This window comes from Triturus cristatus, chromosome 5_1 (assembly GCF_964204655.1).
Source record: "Triturus cristatus chromosome 5_1, aTriCri1.1, whole genome shotgun sequence".
NCBI classification, from domain to species: domain Eukaryota; kingdom Metazoa; phylum Chordata; class Amphibia; order Caudata; family Salamandridae; genus Triturus; species Triturus cristatus.
Window position 1 is genome coordinate 38984112 of NC_140587.1, and position 19797 is coordinate 39003908.

The window sequence follows — 19797 nt, forward strand, 5'->3', positions numbered from 1 at the left end:
TGCTAGTCACAAGACGTAGAGTGGCACATCTTATACGGGACTCGGAACCACTCCTGAGCCCGCAAAAAGCTAAAATTTGGATCATGCAAACTCCTTGCCTTCCTGCACAGGCGTAAACTCTATCTCCGTTACACAAAATATATCTCCATAATAGTAAAAAAAAAACATAATGTAAGACCTAAAAAAAACAATGCTTAAGCTAGCGAAAACATAATATCTAATAAACCATCCCGGGAAAACCACTTGTAATCCACTCTAAGCAGGAGATATCCCTAAGCTCGATAGCTACGCGAGCCGGAATAACCAACCTCTTCCCTATTGGTACTGAAATAGGGGTCCCCTCTGAATTATCAGAGGAGCACTGGAAATAAAAAACACATAAATAATCACTGAAAGATTTTAAATGCAACCTTTCCCTCTCTGTCAGGTTCCTATGACTCCTTGGAACTCCTCGGATAGAGGCCTTATCATTGCTATATATGGAGAGGCACAGTAACACGTTATAACATAATTTAAAAAAAGAGCACCACTGAAAGACGCCAGACGCAGTCTTCCCTTTGTCTCTACGAGAGGCACAGTAATAACATACGTCTATATATAGCAAGAAAAACACGTAAATCACCTAACGTCCTAACTTTACTCTCTGGCTCAGAACTCCATTTCGCACACAAGCTTCCTCAGCTTTAGAATGTCCTTTAGCGAGACCAGCCAGACAGGGAAGAAAAACTGGAAGGAAGAAGGAACGCAGAGGTCTCACAAGCGCTCCTCTCAAAAACTGTCACCAAAAGACACAATCACGTCAGGCAGCACTCCTAGTCTTACCCGAGTGTTGTTCTCTGAGGTTTCAGTCAGAAAGGAGTCACAAGTGTTTAGACTGCGTCCTCACGGTCCCAGCTGTCTCAGCTGTCTGCTGGTACTGCCAATCCGAATCACCGCGCCAAAATGTTGGAGGGAGCTTTATTTAAGGGTCAAGAGGGAAGGGGGCTGAGCACAGAGCTCTTGAAGCCTTCACGGAGTGAACGAGGGAGTGAGCTAGGGACAAAAGGGGCACCTTAATTTGAGCCTGGGTGCCTAGGAACGCTCGCTCTAAAAATGAAGGAAACTGATATGTGACCCATGGAAACTGAGGCTGAAAGATTTGGCAGTTTTATTAAGAAGGTGCAACTTCAAAAACTGCAAGACAAAGGCATAAAAATACAAAATACAGAATCCAGATAGTCACATGGATAGGATGGCATTTCTGTATTAAAACTATTGTACTGTCTGAGAGAGGGAAAGACTAAACTTCAAAGACACATTTATAAATGCATTATGAGAAACATAAGTTACATCAAGAAAAATGTTCTCAGAATGTAAAACACATTTGATCTAAAATAATGAGAATACTCACATACCTACCTAAAAGAAAGCAACTTTGCAAATGTAATATAAGTATGGAATGCTCAATAAGAAAACACCAATTTAGGGACAAAATAGCATAGCAAAATAACATACATAGCATATACAGCAAATATATTGGCAAGTTAAATTGTATCTTAAAAACAAAAAAACAATAGCTTTTGGGAACCACCCAGACCCGCCTGCCATCTACTAACAGACGGGTGGGGTAGTCCTCCGAGGACTGTGTGAGCTCCCCTATTATATGATTTTAGGTAATGAGAAGCGCCTACAATAACGTCATCTCACGCCACTTCTACCTACGTCAGTCTACCCTAAAAAGCTTGGTCTGCAACTTTTATCAGACGTGTCGTCGCTTTCCCACTAAATGCGGAACGTAGACTAGGTGAAAAGGTCAGTTTCTCAGGCCAAGCGCTCGTCGTAAATTGCATAGGGTAAGCAGAAAAATGTGTATTGTAAAGGGATTCTGTATATACATATACAAATCTCCTGTGTTCCTTAGCTTGACACATCTGTGGTGGCTACTTCCTTAAAAGTATGTACCAGCCCAGGATGCAGCCTACTGTATGTCGAAAGATCAGGGGGATGTTGAACTTTGAGACAGTGAACTTAGCACACGGGTAGGGTGGGGGCTCTTAGTTTGGAGCAGGAGGCCTCACAGAGAGAGGAGCTGGATATGATTTGGATCAGACCTGCCCTAAGCCTGTTATACAGGAAAATGGCAGAACTATGGTCAACTTAACAAAGAGGACTATATATTGAACAGAAGGGCCTACACAGGGGTTTCATGCTGGCTGAGTGGTAAGGATGTCCCAGGGTATTTGTTATATAGTAACACAGGACCCTCTGGTCAATTTAACACGGCCTACAAATTAGGCTGGCAGGGCAAGGACAAGGGTCTCATACTTCAGGTGTGGACAGAACGGGCCTGGGGCATGCTATGATACAAAATCGACCCTCTCTCAACCTTATGCAAATCCCCATTATTCAGCCTTCTACCACTGACCTCAAATCACACTTGAAATGCATGTTGCTCAACTGTAGTTCAGCGGTGAAACATGCTACAGACCTTGCTGATCTCATCCTATATCAGGAATTAGACCTCCTAATTCTCACTGAAACATGGCTTAATGACTCCTCTGGTCCTATCCTCGACATCCTAATCCCTCCTAGCTACAACATTATTAGACACGACTGAGGTAAGAGAATGGGAGGGGGCATAGCCTGCATTTACCACAACAGTCTCTCAGCAAATCAGCCCCCCTCTGCTACTCTCGCATCCTGTGAATATATATGTATAGAGATCATAAGCAAACATAGACCCCTATGCAACCTACACTTTTTTTACCATCCTCCTGGTGATAACCTCCCTCTGATTGAACAAGCTATGGAAACCATCTCGTCCAACGTGGGTCTACACAGCCCCCATATCTTCCTTGGTGACTTCAATCTTCACTGGAATGACCCAAATGATCTGGCGGTGATCAGTCTCAAAAACTTCCTGACTGACCTCAACCTGATGCAATTCTGTCATACCCCAATGCACAATTTAGGCTTGATCCTTGATCTAATCATCTCCAATCCCAACTCCATTCACCTTGAATCTATTGACCCGTGTGACTGGTCGGATCATCACTATATCACCTTCTGAATCCTAGAAAGGTGGAACTCCAAAAGAGGGCAACCTTTAAAACAAAAACTCTGGAAAAGTTCGCTGCATAACACAAACTTAAATGAGCTCATTTCCCACTGCAATCTGTCCCTACCGCCGCCTGCTTCCACGTCAGACTTTCACAAACTAACTGAACACTACAACAACTCCTTCTTGACTGCCCTGAATGCAATTGCCCTCCCTCAACTAAAGAATAAGTCCAACAAAGACTCCAAACCATGGTTCAAATACAGTATAAACATAGATAGAAGCAACCTGAGACTAGCAGAACGCTCCTGGAGATCCTCTCCATCTATTCACCTCCTTAAGATTCTAAGACTAAAAAGGAATAGTTACAACAAGCACATCAGATCAGCGAAAGCGACCTTCTTCAAATCCCAACTAGACAAAGCTAAAATCTACCCAAAAGGCTGTTTGAATTGATTAAGTTACAAGCCAATAACACGCATATCCAGTCTCCTCTCATCTCCTGCCCTCAGCCTCACTGCGATGACTTTGCAAACTTCTTCCTTGAAAAGGCGAACAAGATTGAATCGAATCTAAGATCGGCCCTGATCGATCTATCTCTCTCTCCTGACTCCTCCTTACCCGAGCTGCCTCTTATTACCCTGTCGCTCCCCTAAAAACACTGCCTCTTGGAATCCATTCATACCCCTCAACGACACACCCATCTTCAACATTCTCGCTACCCTGAAACCTTCTAATCACTTCAATGATCCCCTCCCCCCAATCTCTTTAAAGACATGATAAGATTCCTAGTCCCGCTCTGGTCCAAGAATATCAATGCTTATCTCCTTCAAGGTGAAATCCCGGACTGCCTAAAGTCGAGTCTGGTTATCCCTATTCTTAAAAAACAGACAGCTGATCCTGAAGATCTGAAAAGTTTTTGCCCTATCAAAAACATGCCTACTCTGGCAAAACTCCTTGAGAAATGTGTTCATGAACAATTGTGTAACCACATTGAGGAATTCCAACTCCTTGATCAAATCCAATCTGGCTTCCGGCATGGCCACAGCACCGAAACAGCCATCACTCACATAGATGACAACGCTCTCACAATGCTTGACCAGAATGAATCTTGCCTACTAATCCTACTTGACCTCTCATCGGCATTTGACACTCTCAAATATAAAAATCTACTGAGCCTTCTGGAACGCAGGATGGAGGCTCTCAGGCATTGTACTAAAATGGTTTGCCTCCTTTCTCAATAACAGAACGCAGAGAGTCAAATCCAATCAAATTCTATCCAACTCCAGTCCCTGTACTCTGGGGGTGCCACGAGGGTCCTCTCTCTCCCCACACTTTTCAATCTATTAATTGAACAGCTTACTGTAATCCTCAAAGCTTCTAACATCCAATATCACATGTATGCGGATGACACCCAATTGTACATGAAAATCTCTTCCTCTGAAGATACTCAACGGAACCCTGCTCAAAACCCAAAAGTGGTTAACTTCCAACCACCTCAAACTTAACGCCCTCAAAACAGAATTCTTACTTGTATCACCATCCAAGCAAACCCCCATTGTGGAGAAATACGTGAAAAACCTCTCCGCTCTCAACGGCACACCTCACATCATACGAAATCGCTAGCAATAGGGCTGGATAAGAAATTAAACATGCAGGATCACATCAGCACTTCTATCAAAGGAGCGAATTTCCAACTGAGCATCCTCAGGAAACTTAAACCCTTCCTTCCCCATGATGACTTCAAATCTGCGGTGCAATCGTTAGTCATCTCACGGTTGGAATATGGTAGTGCCACACTCTAAGGACTACCGAGATAGAGATTAGCCCCCCTCAGAGCATCTCTGAATGCGGCGGCTAGGCTTATCACTGGCTCCAAGAAATCCAACCACATTTACCCTGACCTGAAATCTCTCAACTGGCTTCCGTTTGAGGCAAGGATTCAATTAAAAATTGCATGTATGACTCATAAAGCACTGCATTTCAACACCCCTTTGTACCTGGCAAATAAGCTTGAACTGTCGGGCGGTGCCCGTTCCTAAAGGAGCTCCAGCACCTTGCTTCTCAAGCCGAAGAAATTTAAAAAAAATGAAAACCCACAATCGTAATTTCTCAGGTATTGCCCCGAGGATCTGGAACTCCCTTCCTCTGGAAACTAGACTGATTTCTTCTACACTCGCCTTCAAAAGGAAAGTGAAGACTTATGCACACCGCACTGAGCTAGAAACTCTTGCCCTTTTGTCTCCTATCATGTAACGCTGATTATGGCCTACTTGGCAATTGTATTACCCCATGTTCGCACTATATAAAACTTTAAAAATATATAAAATAAATAGGAACACGGTCCTGAGTGCTCCAGGGCCACGTGACTTGAGCATCTCTACATAGTGTTTTTCTCTCATCCTACACCACATCGTCTTGATCTGCCATCTCTCACAATCTTCTTTGCTCTAAGACTAATGCACTTTATCCCTAATCTCTGAGCCTGCTCTGAAGAGCCTTGTGCTATTGTGGCATGTATGTGTAGCATTGGTGTGTTACATCTTTCTCCTTACCTGAGAGGTGCATACACACCTTTGTACCTTCTCGCCACACTGATGAGGACCAACCAGTCCAGAGAGAGGTATTAGATGGTTTGTGTTCCCATTCAGAGGGGAAGTGATGTGCAAGTAAGGGCTGGCCTGCCCTTTTGGGATTAAAGAAAGACTGAATTGCATAAAGATGAGTGCTTCCCAGACTTTTAAGAACCATGGCCCACTTTTTAGATTGACAAACTTACGTGATCTACCGAGCTTGAATGGACACGAGGTGAGGGATTTCTTTCAATGTAACTAACGCATAGTGTGGTAGGGTACTGTCGTTTAAAAACAGCACATTTTCAGTTGAAATGACCTCTAAATTTGCACGGACCAACATTTTTACTGAAAAAATATTTTACACACAAATGGTATGTGGACATCACGTTTCAGTGAATATAATTTGTGCATCACCAAGTAAAGTGTTTTGATTTGTATTGATCCTATTAAAATCTATGTTTGCCTCACACTTCAGAATTACAAAAAAATGTGCTTCATTTTTACTTTCCTACTGCTGAATGTGTACCATTCATTTACATGGAATTACATTTCGTTGTGTGTTACAAAACCCTGCAGCCTTCCTTTCACAGTCTCTTTAGCACAGTAAGATTGTCATATAAATCACTTTACTTTTCTTTCTCTACCTGCAAAGTGAGAGGAGTTTGTAAACACCAATACCCATGTTTAAAAAATAAGCAGTAATTTGTCAGATGACATAGACTGGCATTTGACCCTCTGATTTTGAAGCGCAATGAATGTGACAAAATAAATACATAATTTAAAGGCATCTTTAGTTATTGCTTGGACATTCACACCCCACCAGTTCATGAATGGCCACAGGGTCGGGACCCACAGTTTGGGAAACACTGAATAGATGATGCCCATCTCCAATAGAGGAGACGACGTTCAGTGCAGTGGACTGGTGTGCTGCCAAGAGGACGGCCTCATGACTGGCATGATTTTAATCATCTAAGTCTATCATATTTTGAATTGTTAAATTTGTGTCTCTGTAGCTGCTAGCAGAGAGAGCCTTGTCAGTAAAAGATCTTACATAAGGATTGTTGCTGTTTTTTTTATTGGCCTTCCACAGGAACACTCTGCCTCGGGCGCACACTCTCCAGACTTATCCAAACTAACCACCCACTCTAGTGGCACAAGCTTGTCAGCCACCACCCACTAGAGCCTATCCTGACGCACACAAACCTTGTTACCAGAGGCATCTTCCTGAATGTGCCCAGGCTGATAGATGCAGGAACTCTGTACGTCTCAACACTTTTCGGACCTAAAGAGGAATCTCCTATCTATGTGAACAGCCTTCGCGGTCACTTCTGAAGCATACTTAGAAGTACTTACTCTCCAAACATCCACATCCATCTAACCCTTATTCCTTCTTCAATGTAAAGATAGGTGCTCTAATCCAGGATCTTCGTGGCAGGGATGTGCTGAACGACTTGCCATGTTGAACTTCTGTTGGCAAACATCAATTACAAATTATTCTGAGGCTGGTAAAGGCCATTTCAGTGGCCAAGACTTGCCTTTCATAGGCAGCAAGAATATACCAGATTTCATGTTGCCCTCTATTGTCTTTGCTTTTGGAAAGGAGTGACTTGAATTGCAATAAAATGACATCACTTATTGGTGTAATGATCAGACAGTTGCCACAAGATAGATAGATATGTTTATTTGCACAATTAATTAAAATCATTGCAATTCATACAAAAAGAACATAAAAAGCACTTTCCACTCTCAATTAAAAAGTTAATGTAAGCGAAAAAAGAACATAAAAGCACTTTCCACTCTCAATTGAGAACTTCATATACATATATGTATATATATATTTTTTTAAATAAATAAAAAAGAAGAAGTTCATAGCTAACGCAACAGGGGTTTATTGGGGACGTCTACTGGTAAAATTGAGTTTATCTTGATCATGAATTTTACAAATCGGGGGGGGCAATCTGAGCTGAGTCCCCCTTCACACACTCCTCTAGAGCTTCTTGGCATGTCCGCACATTAAGAGTTCTCCAGATGGGGCGCAACCAAAAAATTCGAAAGGGGAGTAAAATTCTACAGATGCACAAAATCTGTATTAAGTTTTCTTCCCCATTGCTGCAAAAACGACACTGCGAGAGCGTATCTCCCTTATACCTCCGGCCATACTTATACGCCATCAGGAGAATTAGGCCAAAACGTAGTCTCATTAGCTGGTGTTTCACCGATGGCTTCATAGAGAATGACAGATAATGCAATAAGGTATTAAGATCATAAAGTTTTGATGCCCAACTACCATGTGATACGTTTTTCACGGCTAATGCATCGTGTTCCACTGAGAGGATCTTTGCTTGTTTAGTCAGAACTTTGGCAACCACCCCTGTGGGCAGCGAGCGTGCCCATAATTCATGTGCTTCTAGAGCATCCAAGCAGAATATTAAAAATGTATTCCAGGAAGTGCTGGGGTTCTTTAACAATGACCATATGCAGCTCTTTAGTGTGGAATCATGAGCCATTTTAGTTTTTGCACAATAGGCAATGAATCTTGCTTTCATGATCCAATGCTGGGAAGACTGGCAGAACTCCATACGGATTTGGGCATGAGAGGTCGAGTTGGGTAGGTGAAACACTCTGCGAAAAGAAGCTGATTGCGCTCTATCCAGCCAGGTGAACATTTTATCTTTAAAAGTAATGGTGCCAAAAGCTATAGTGGGTAGTAATTTGGCACCTATCACTCTAATTAGCGGGGTGAAGTCTGGAGAATGAAGAGCTTTCTTGGTTATAGGAAGGCCCCCTCCAGGCTGCGAGCCACACCTTGCATTGCAGCGATTTGTGGACCCGGGCTCCCTCTGTGGTCTATCCAGACTCCAAGATATTTATATGTGGCGACTACCTCTATGGGTTTTCCAGTGATGTACCAGGGGTGCTGTCTTGCTCGGCGCCTCAAAACTATCATCACCTTAGTTTTAGAAATATTAATCTCCAGAGCATTTGTTTCACAATACGATGCCAGGGAATCAAAGAGGCATTGGAGGCCCACCTGAGTTTAATCAAGGAGAATCGTGACATCTGCGTATTGCATTGACTGGATTTTAACAAATGCAATTCTTGGTGGAAAAGCTCAAGAATGGGCCAGCCAATCAGGCAAGTCTGCAAGGTACAAATTAAAGAGTAAAGGAGCCAAAACGCATCCCTGTTTTAGGCCTCTTTTGGTCATGATTTTAGTAGTTGTGGACCAGCCAGAAGAAACTTTTATTTTTACCCAGGTATTGGAATAAGGGCATTCAATAGAGACTGCGGGATGCCCCATTTGGACAGTTTTTCCCAAAGCCTAAGGTGGACAACACTATCGAATGCCTTTTGAAAATCGATGAATCCCAGGAATAGCGATTTTCCCTTTGTTGCAAGAGTGTCCTCAATCATGTGGGCTAAACAGATCAGATTGTCCTCGATGTGACAGCCCTTTTGGAAACCGGTTTGCGTAAAAGGTATTAATTTACGGTCTTCCGCCCAGCTGGTCAATTCTTGTAATAGAACGCTTGCATAGGCCTTTCCATCGACGTCAAGGAGGGCAATCATCCGATAGTTATCGGAATTAGATCGCTGACCTTTTTTGTAGATTGGGACGAGGAGAGAACCTCACCAGCAATCAGGAATAGGCCCGCCCATTCTGCATGCCTCAAATAGGGGGGCCAAGAGCGCTGCTCATTTATGAGTAGAAACTTTATATATCTTTGTTGGTAAACCATTTGGGCCCGGGGCCCCTCCTGGGTGCATTTGCTTTATAATAAGTGCAACTTGTTTAGGGGCAATCTTTATAGAGGGTTGCGTTCCAGCCTGGAGATTGAGAAGAGTAGAGCTGTGATAACTAGGCCAGTTGTTTCTAGCGGGCTGAACGTAAAGTCCTTCAATATGAGCCTCCCAATCGGTAGGAGAGATATTTGTTACAGTAGATGGTTGATCCGGTCTAACAGCTTTATTTACCCAGCTCCAAAATCTCTTTTGGTCCTTAGATTTAATGATTTCATGGGCAATTGTCCAGTGCTGTTCTTCTTTTGTCCTCTGGTGTGTGAATTTTGCCTTCCTATACTCTTTGCGAGTAGTCAATACCTTCTCTCGTAAAGATTTATAGTCTGTTGGTGTATGTGCATTTACGCAATACGTTATTTAATTTGTGTTTAATACTCAACATGGTTTGCTTGTGTTCACTAAATTGGGGTATAGTTGATGAGGAATTATTTGAACTTTTAAGTATCTTTATCGATAGATTTTTTTTTTAGATCCTCCACTACCTGTTCCCATGATAGTGCCATCAGCTGGTCGCTAAACTCATGGTTCTGGTTTTCTAAAAAGTCATCCACCTTCTCATTAATTGTTTCTTGTTGGTCCAGGGTCCACCGTAGTTTTCTAATAGGCTCCAATGTAGATTATTTCCCAATCAAGTAATTTTTTGGGCGGGAGCTCTGCGAGGATAGAACTTTGCACGTTAGAACGGCATGAGCACTTTCCAATGACGGGGTTACCACAAACTTCTGAGCAAGATGAAAGTGGGCGACCGAGATCCATATGTAGTCCAAGGTAGCCATTCTGAAGGGGGATACATGGGTATAAGCAGCAGGGGAGTCTGAATCAAGTCTTCCGTTTAAAATGCGGAGCCCTAGTTGGCTTAAGCACACTGCCACCTTTGTCCCTTGATTATCCTTCCATTGGTATTGGTACCTTATATTCGGGATGGTCCGCATTTGGTTGTCCAATGAGTATAGGAGAGAAGAATCCAGACCTATCTCCATTAGGTTAGCATTAAAGTCTCCCATTACTAGCCACATATCATTTGGAAAGTGTGCGAGAAGCTCTCTCATGATAGGGAGAATTTTATTCAAGGTTGACTCTCGCTTTAGTTTAGAGGGATGTAAGTAGATACAGCCAAGAATAATAGTTTGTTGTTTCAATTTTTTTTTCCAGAGGTTGTGACTGAATGTTGATAAAAATATAATTGCCTTGCCCTTTGCAGAGAGGGGTGACCTTTATGGCCAGGTTGTTCTTCAGAGCAATTAATACTCCTCCTGACGCATGGCTGCCTACTTGAGATGCGATTGCACAAGATTCATAGACAGTATACTCCTCCAAGGCAGTAGTTTGCAAGGGCCACGTTTCTTGCAAAGCAATAATGTCATGGTTTCTCACAGAAGTGATCGTTAATCTTTCAGATTTTTCCTTGGTTAGTCCTCGGATATTCCAAGAGCAGATTCTGAGGTGGTAAGCAGCATCTTTGCTGGTTGTATACCCAGTCGAGGTGTTATGTGCTTCACCCTAAAGCCTGAGGGAGCCAAGACCAATCTTGAGAGTTCTGTCGTCTGAGAGCACACTAGCAGGAATCTCCTGCTCTGGATGTTGTTATTTGTAGCGGGTTCTTTTTCCAGGGTGCTATTTGGGTACCTGCCACGGTGCCACACAGAACTGAAGTGGGCAACTGCCTGGTTATATCACTGTTAGTCAAAGTTGGAATGTTGGGATCCTTTGAGGCATTAGGAACTCTGCCCTTTAAAAAAGCAGGGTACTTAACTTTAGTCACAGGACTAATCTGAATGCCCCAATCGCCCAAACGATCTTTGTTCTTCAGTAGGTATATCTTTACTGTAGAGGGTGACTACCGTGGTCTCATTTGTTTGATCCTGTTCTGGGGCAATGAAAGCCACACTTTCAATATCTGTTGTTTTTATGTGTTCCAGTCCTGGAAGGTGCGAACACAGGTTTAGGAGATTTCCTCTATTGAGGATGTCCCATTTCCCTTGGGATACATACTCTGGGTACAGCGTTAATTTTTTGCCTTCTTGGGAGGATCGCCACAAGAAGTGTATGTCAATATAAATCATTGGTAAGAGTATTAAAGGAGACAAGAATGCATTGAGGGGATGTTACAGAAAAAGGCACGAGTAATGCCTCTTTGGGGGGAGACAGCTGGACCACTAGAGTTGATCACAGTCTTGTTTATTGTGAATCTGCTTTAAATTTTCATGCAGGCCAAATAAGTGTTTTTCTTAAAGAGTATTTCCTACTTCAATCCAATTACATTTTTATGACTTTTTTAAAGGGGGAATGTATCAACAGGCAGTGTATGAGAGCAAGGTTTGCAAAGAGGGTGCAAAAGGGGCAGTGTCATGCACACTGGGGATGGGATGCTTGAAGGGGTTAACAGTGACCAATGAGAGGATTGAGAGAATGGAATGCCAGCGAAGTAAGAGTTCCTATTTAATGCTGTGAACTGGAATAGGGTTGCAGAACCAGTATAGCAGAAAAGAGAAATATGATTAGGATAGTGAGCAATGGCATGGACTGCTGCACTGGAACACTATAGTCTAAAGCAAAACACTGCCCAGGCGCCCCAGCCCAGAATCAGCACTGCTTGCAGCCCAATGGCCCGCTGCCTAGCCCGGCCTCAATACGGACTTTGGTTCTTCCTGACTGTCACTGAGAAGGCACTTATAATCAGGGCCACTGGAAATCTGTGGCAGGGGAGCACCAGATTATGCAGCAGGGTTGACTAAATTATTTGTCAAGAAAAGGAAAATTGTGCAGTTTAATGCAGTACAGTTTTTAATAGTATTACTTGACTGTTCTGTAATTTGTACACATGGTAATAATGTTTGGGCAAATATTTCACTTCAAAAGCAACTGAAAGCTGACCAGTTAACCTTTGAGAAGGGTCCTCCAACGTGTGCGAATATATATTGCCACGTTTTTGTAACTTTTGATCGTTTGAGCTAGATACAAATTGCTTTTTGTGAAAATCTGCAGATTATGCAGCAGATGATGGATTATGTGGCAAATGCTGCAAATCCTTAATTATTTGGAAAACAATCTGGGGCTACAGAATTCCAGTAGCCCTGCTTACAGCAGTAAGGTTGAGTGTAGCAGAGCACCGAACTCATGAGTACAATTATCGAGGCGGTCTCGTTGTTTGCAGTAACTTGTGTGAAAGTGTCATCTTAAGTGTCACTCATTTGGCAGCTGAATGTCATTCATAAGTACACTGAAACAATGGACATTTCACACATGAGCAAAACTTGACACCTACGACACAAAAAGAATACTGATCATACTGGTATAAATGAACCCGGTGCTAACCCCAGCCGCTCTATAGTGAAGTATGCTAATTATGACAAGTTTGTTTGCTCATTTGGATGACTAGATAACATAACATTATTTTCTCCCTCTTTGCACGTTAATGGGCCTATCAATTATCCAGGTGGCATGATGTATTGCTCTAATTTGTGAAAACCAAATTCAAAATGTTAATTTAAAAAAAGCTCCTTAACAAAGTGCCTCCTCTAATTAAACTTGCCATTTGTGTGCCCAAATTAAGTTAAAATGTCGATCCTTAAACCATAAAACCGCACGCCCGTCACAAGTTGGGGGTACATGTGGGTAGAGGGTGTCCACCCATTATATTCACATGGTGGATACTGTCCACCCTGCCAAGAATTTGTGCCCCACTGAAATATGCTGACCTCGCTCCTGTGTAATGTTTAGACACAGAGACACATACAGTAGCGCCTGCATGTTGTCTGCTTTCCTTCTGAGTACAGTGTGCAGGCGGCAGCGAGAAGGTTTCTTATCTTAAATTTGAGCTGGGCCCTAAACTCTGTTCGAAGTTAAGGGACCATCAGGCCTTTTTTTGTTCATCCTGGCTGGGAGCTATCTGGAGCCTCACATCTAGAGGCAAATGCAATGGAGGGAAACAAAGGCCACTGCTTGTTGTCACTTCACAGGTACTTAAGAGAGGCATGATTTTGACTTTGGTCAGTCTCTGGATATGAGATATGCACGCACAGTGAGAATGTCAGCTATGCTGGCCTGTTCCAGTATTTACACAAATAACTTAAACATCAGTATTTTGTTTTATTTCTTTATAGCTAATGAAGGGTGTCAGAGCGCTTTACATCACACGTACACATTCAACATTGAGTTACATTGAGTTGGCATTCTTGTGCCCCACTGAGGTGAAAATGTTGAAATTTAAACCACAATGTATTTGAAGCCCAAATGGGTATATTGGAATTATTTATTTGTGCCTGCTCGGGTCCTTCGGCGCTCCCTAGTGCATTTGTTCCTGTCCCAATAAAACTGTCTCTGCCTGCTGTCCATGTGCAGTGAGGGGCGTAAGAGGCACAACAGCAATAGCTCCTGGGGTGCAGGGGGACCCTGGGGCCTGTGGGAGAATGAAGCAGGGGCCCGAGGGAGGCATTGCAGCTGGATAGGGAAGGTGAGCACTGAGCAGGCAGCAGAGATACAGAAGCTGCACTGTGTTTGTTTATCTGCAGGGCTCAGCATCTTTCATTGTAAGGGAAACCTATCCCATTCCAAGATGGCGCCGGGAGAATCTTTCAATAGCAGCATATACTTCCTGGAGGCCTGTGGGGTGGCCATCTTTAAACAGGATAATGAGAGGATTGTCTTTATCTCATTCAGTCCATTTTTTATCTCTATTGCTTTCTAGTCTCGGTTCAAAATGCAGGGCAGGACATCCAGACGAAGAACAGATCTTCTGTTCGTTTCTGCGGAACATCTTAAGGTTAGTGCTCTACTGCTGCTCTGGTAGCCCCTCAGTGCTCTGCTACTGATCCTGTAGCTCCTCTGGTCTGTGATCTGCTGCTGATCCTGTAGTTCCTCCGGTCAGTGCTCGGCTGCTGATCCTGTAGCTCCTCTGATCAGTGCTCTGCTGCTGATCCTGTAGCTCCTCCGGTGAGTGATCTGCTGCTTATCCTGTAGCTCTTCGGTTAGAGCTCTGCTGCTGATCCTATAGCTCCTCCGGTCAGTGCTCTGCTGCTGATCCTGTAGCTCCTCCAGTCAGTGCTCTGCTGATCCTGTAGCTCCTCAGTGCTTTACTGCTGATCCTGTAGCCCCTCCACACAGTGCTCTGCTGCTGCTTCTGTAGCTCCTCCGGTTAGTGCTCTGCTGCTGATCCTGTATTTTCTCCGGTCAGTGCTATGATGCTGATCCTGTAGCTCCTCAGTGCTCTGCTGCTGATTCTGTAGCTTCTCAGTGCTCTGCTGCTAATCCTGTAGCCCCTCCGGTCACTGCTCTGCTGCTGATCCTGTAACCCCTCTGGTCAGTGCTCTGATGCTGTAGCTCCTCAGGTCAGTGCTCTGATGCTGATCTTGTAGCTCCTCCGATCAGTGCTCTGCTGCTGATCCTGTAGCTCCTCTGGTCACTGCTCTGCTGCTGATCCTGTAGCTCCTCAGTGCTTTACTGCTGATCCTGTAGCATCTCCACACAGTGCTCTGCTGCTGCTTTTGTAGCTTCTCCGGTTAGTGCTCTGCTGATCCTGTAGCTCCTCAGTGCTTTACTGCTGATCCTGTAGCCCCTCCACACAGTGCTCTGCTGCTGCTTCTGTAGCTCCTCCGGTTAGTGCTCTGCTGCTGATCCTGTATTTTCTCCGGTCAGTGCTATGATGCTGATCCTGTAGCTCCTCAGTGCTCTGCTGCTGATTCTGTAGCTTCTCAGTGCTCTGCTGCTAATCCTGTAGCCCCTCCGGTCACTGCTCTGCTGCTGATCCTGTAACCCCTCTGGTCAGTGCTCTGATGCTGTAGCTCCTCAGGTCAGTGCTCTGATGCTGATCTTGTAGCTCCACCGATCAGTGCTCTGCTGCTGATCCTGTAGCTCCTCTGGTCACTGCTCTGCTGCTGATCCTGTAGCTCCTCAGTGCTTTACTGCTGATCCTGTAGCATCTCCACACAGTGCTCTGCTGCTGCTTTTGTAGCTTCTCCGGTTAGTGCTCTGCTGCTGATCCTGTATCTCCTCCGGTCAGTGCTCTGATGCTGATCCTGTAGCTCCTCAGTGCTCTGCTGCTGGTTCTGTAGCTTCTCAGTGCCCTGCTGCTGATCCTGTAGCCCCTCTGGTCAGTGCTCTGCTGCTGATCCTGTAGTATCCTGTGTCCCAGTCATCCCGTAGGCAGGTTCACCTGCTTAATTTACACGGCTTCTGCATAGCTGCCAAGTTTTCATATTGCTTATGTGTGCCGTTTTCGTGTACTTATGAGTGACAAGCTACTACCTAAAGTGTGACACTTTCTCCCTAGTATCAAGTAACAAAGTAAATATGAAGAGCTAATTATCAGGCATTACCACCTTCTGTGCAATGATCAGCACTATACTGACTATTCTAACCCCCTTAACATCCATTGGATTTAGCCTGAACCAACCCAGTCCATCCTAACTCCATTAACAGTGTCAGAAACAACTGGCCAGACCCATTGTGTTTAAACCCTGTACACATCCAGCAGGTCTACTCATGCTCAATCAGCTCGCACCCTGTTTATATCCATCGGAGTCAGCCCAGGCAGGTCAAAACCACTCTAGCCCCACACGCATCCACCAGAACCAGTGTGGCCGTGCCCAGTCCATTCTAGCCCCATTAACACCCATCAAAGCCAGCGTGGTCCTGTCCAGTCTCCTCCAGTAGCCCCATTCCCAATCTAAACCAGCCATACCTTCCTATTGCGCTCAAACCATTCTAGCCCCATGTACATCGACTAGAATCACAGGGTCGTCACATGGCTGTTTTGTTACCGGCCTGCACAAAAACTTTTAAAAATTACCTAAAGTCAATATTTTTTCCTCTTTTCAGTGCATACTTAAGCTACAAACATAATAAGAAAGACTTTAAAAGTGTGTTCTGGAGCTGCCTGATGATCTAAGACTGATTGACCAAAGGCAGAAAAGTAGTATAAAAATAAATAACACTGCCTTTTATATAAAGTCCTGTTTATTATGGATCACCTGTATTAAGAAGCACAAGTGCCACTGCCAGGCTCAGCCAGGGTATCTTCATCGAGCGAGCAGGCAGGGCTGGAGGAAAGCAGATGTTAATTGGGTCTTGTTAACCGCGAGCATCTTACCCGATAAGGGTCTCATGGCACTGCTGCGAGAGTTCCAACAGATATTGACAATATTGTTAAGAGTGATTAGAACATCCATGTTTTCAGCCCTTTTTTGAAAAGTCTGTCGTCAGTACATGCCCGGAGGTGTGTATGGAGGTGGTTCCAGTATTGAAGGGCTCGGTAAGAAAATGATCTCCAGACACTTCTGGCAGTGCGAGCCCTGTGGGGGAGAAACAAATGTTTTCCACCCGACAGGAGACTCCTTATTGGTATAATCCAATTAAGTTTTCTTTCTAAGTACTGTGGCCCATTTCCATGTAAAGATTTATGTTAGACAGATGAGTTTGAAACGTGTTTGTTTCCTCATTGGTAACCAGTGTGGGTTTTTTAGGATGGGGTCGGACAGTGAAAGTGGAGAAAGATGAAGTACCCACTGTGCTGCGGTGTTTTGTACCACCCAGAGTCTGGTATATAGCTCTTCATTCATGGACGCCATTAAAGCTTTTTCATAGTCCCGGCGACTGATTATGAGTGCCTGGACTAGGGATTTCCTTGAACCCAGTGGAATCCACTGGAATATGTTCCATAGGGTGTGCATGATGCCATAGCAGGTGCCTGCTATATAGTTTACGTGGTCCTTCATGGACAGTTTTTTGTCTACTATTGTTCCTAGATTCCTTACTGTTGCTTTTGACATGGGGCTTGGACCGAGACTTGTTGGCCACCAGTCGTCCGATCAGAATTTGTGTGCTTTCCCTAATAGTACCACCTCCTTTTTACTTGCGTTAAGTTGTAGGCAGTTCATCTGCATCCAGCCGTTAATGTGAATTATGCAGTTTCTAAATCTTATTTTGTTGTCTACAATCATGGGTCCCATGATTGTGACCAGTTGTGTGTCATCTACATATAAGATGACCTCAAATCTGTATGATTTGATGACTTTTACCAGCGGTGCGACATATACATTAAAAAGGGTGGGGAGGAGAATATTGCAGCGAGAGACTGACCCTCCTCAGTCTAGCAGGCAGCTGGCTACAGTGGAGCACTGTCATCTGTGAGCCATTCCGCATGGACCCGAGGGGCGTCATATCCACTCCCTGAGAGCGGCACTGCACACCATGAAAAAGCAAAACTAATTTGCCCATGAATGCTAGCCAGTAAAGGTCAGTGACGCTACTCTGGTGAGGTGGCACCAGTTTCCAGAAAAACAACAGACACAGTGTCACACCCCAGATTCATGTAAGGGCACTGCTGCTGAGGTAATGATTCACTCTGGATAGGATGATTATCTTGTGACAGGCAAACCGAGTGACATGGTACGGCCTCTTAAGCTGGGTCTGTGCTTGAATCAATGCAGTCAGCCACGCCCCAGCCCACGGCCTGCTGTGGTGAGGGTTCAGTTGCAGAATACTTGTAGTGTCCCATTTTATTTTATCATAATATAAATACAGACAGAGATTAAGGCCTGTACGCAGAGTGGGCCTCAGCTGTAGCACAGAGTTCAGAGCACTCTTTGTGCTGCTAATAATGCAGCTCCTCTCCTCCACCGGTCACTGTTCTGGTCTGTGCCTCGCAGCGCGCAAGTGGAGTCAAGGCACTAATAATGCATGACTATGCATTTTAGTGCAGTGATGTGGACTACCACAATAAAATTTGTTAGTTTAACACCTCAAGCGTGAATCTTTGCAGGGCTGCTTCTGAGCACCATTGTAGCCTTAGTGCACCAGTCTGTGTTGCTGAATCTGAGTGCCCTGCCCTCCAGTGCTCCTCTGAATCTCTGCAGCCTTAGTGCACCTCTGAGGTGTTACTCCTTCGGTGCTCTTGGACCCCCTGCAGCCTCAGTGTTGCTCTGAGCTCCCTACAGCCTCAGTGCTCCTCTGATCTCCCTGCATCCACAGTGCTCCTCTGCGCTCTTTGCAGCCTCAATGCTCCTCTGAGCTCTTTGCAACCTCAGTGCTCCTCTAAGCTCCCTGTAGCCTCAATGCTCTTGCGAGCTCCCCACAGCTTCAATGCTCTTCTGAGTTCCCCGCAGCCTCAATGCTCTTCCGAGCTCCCTGCAGCCTCAATGCTCTTCTGATCTTCCTGCAGCCTCAGTGCTCCTCCGAGCCCCTTTCAACATCATTGCTCCTCCGAGCCTCCTGCAGCCTCAGTGCTCAGTCCTAGCCCCCTGCAGCCTTAGTGCTCTTCCAAGCCCCTGTAGCCTCATTGCTCTTCCGAGACCCTGCAGCCTCAGTGCTCCTCTGAGCCCCCTGCAGCCTCAGTGCTCCTCTCTGCCCCATCATCCTCAGTGTTTACTCTGAGCCTCCTGCATACCCAGTGCTCATCTGACCTCCCTGCAGCCCCAATGCTCATCTAACCTCCCTGCAGCCTCAGTGCTCCTCTGAGTTCCCTGCAGAATTAGTGCTCCTCTGAACTCCCTCCACTCCCCCTGTGCAGCCTCAGTGCTCCCCTGAACCCCTGCAGACTCAGTGCTCCTTTGTTTCCCTGCAGCCTCAGTGTGCCTCTTAGTGAACGCAGCAGCGGCACTCTTCTGAGCTCCCTGCAGCTTTAGTGCTCCTCTGAGCCTCCCTGCACCCTCTGTGCTCCTCTGAGCTCCCTGTAGCCTTGGGGCTCCTCTGAGCCCCTGTAGCCTTGGGGCTCCTCTGAGCCCCCAAGGCCTCAGCGCTCCTCTGAGCCCACCACAGTCTCAGTGCTCCTCTGAGCACTATGCAGCCAGAGTACTCCTCTGAACTCCCTACAGCCTTAGCGCTTCTCCGAGCCCCCTGCAGCCTCAGTGCTCCTCTGAGCTTCCTGCTGCCTCAGTGCTCCTATGAGCCCCAGACAACTCCCCCGTAGCCTCAGGGCTCCTCTGAGCTCCCTGTAGCTTCAGTGCTCCTCTGTGCTCCCTGCAGCCTTAGTGCTCCTCTGAGCTCCCTGCAGCTTCAGTGCTCCTCTTAGCTCGCTGCAGTCCCTGCTCCTCTGAGCCAGCTGCAGCCTCAGTGCTCCTCTGAGCCCGCTGCAGCCTCATTGCTCCTCTGAGCCCCTGCAGCCTCTGTGTTCCTCTGAGGCCCCTACATCATCAGTGTCCCTCTGAGCTCCCTGCAGCCTCAGTGGTCTTCTGAGGCCCCTACATTCCAGTGCTCTCATAAGCCCCCTGCATCCTCAGTGGTCCTCTGAGCCCCTTGCGTCATCAGTGGTCCTCTGACCCCCCTGCAACCTCATTGAACTTCTGACCCCTGCGGTGTCAGTGCTTTTCTGACCTATCTGCAGCCTCAGTTCTCCTCTGAGCCCCCTGCAGCCTCAGTGTTTCTCTTAGCCCCTGCAGCCGAGGTGCT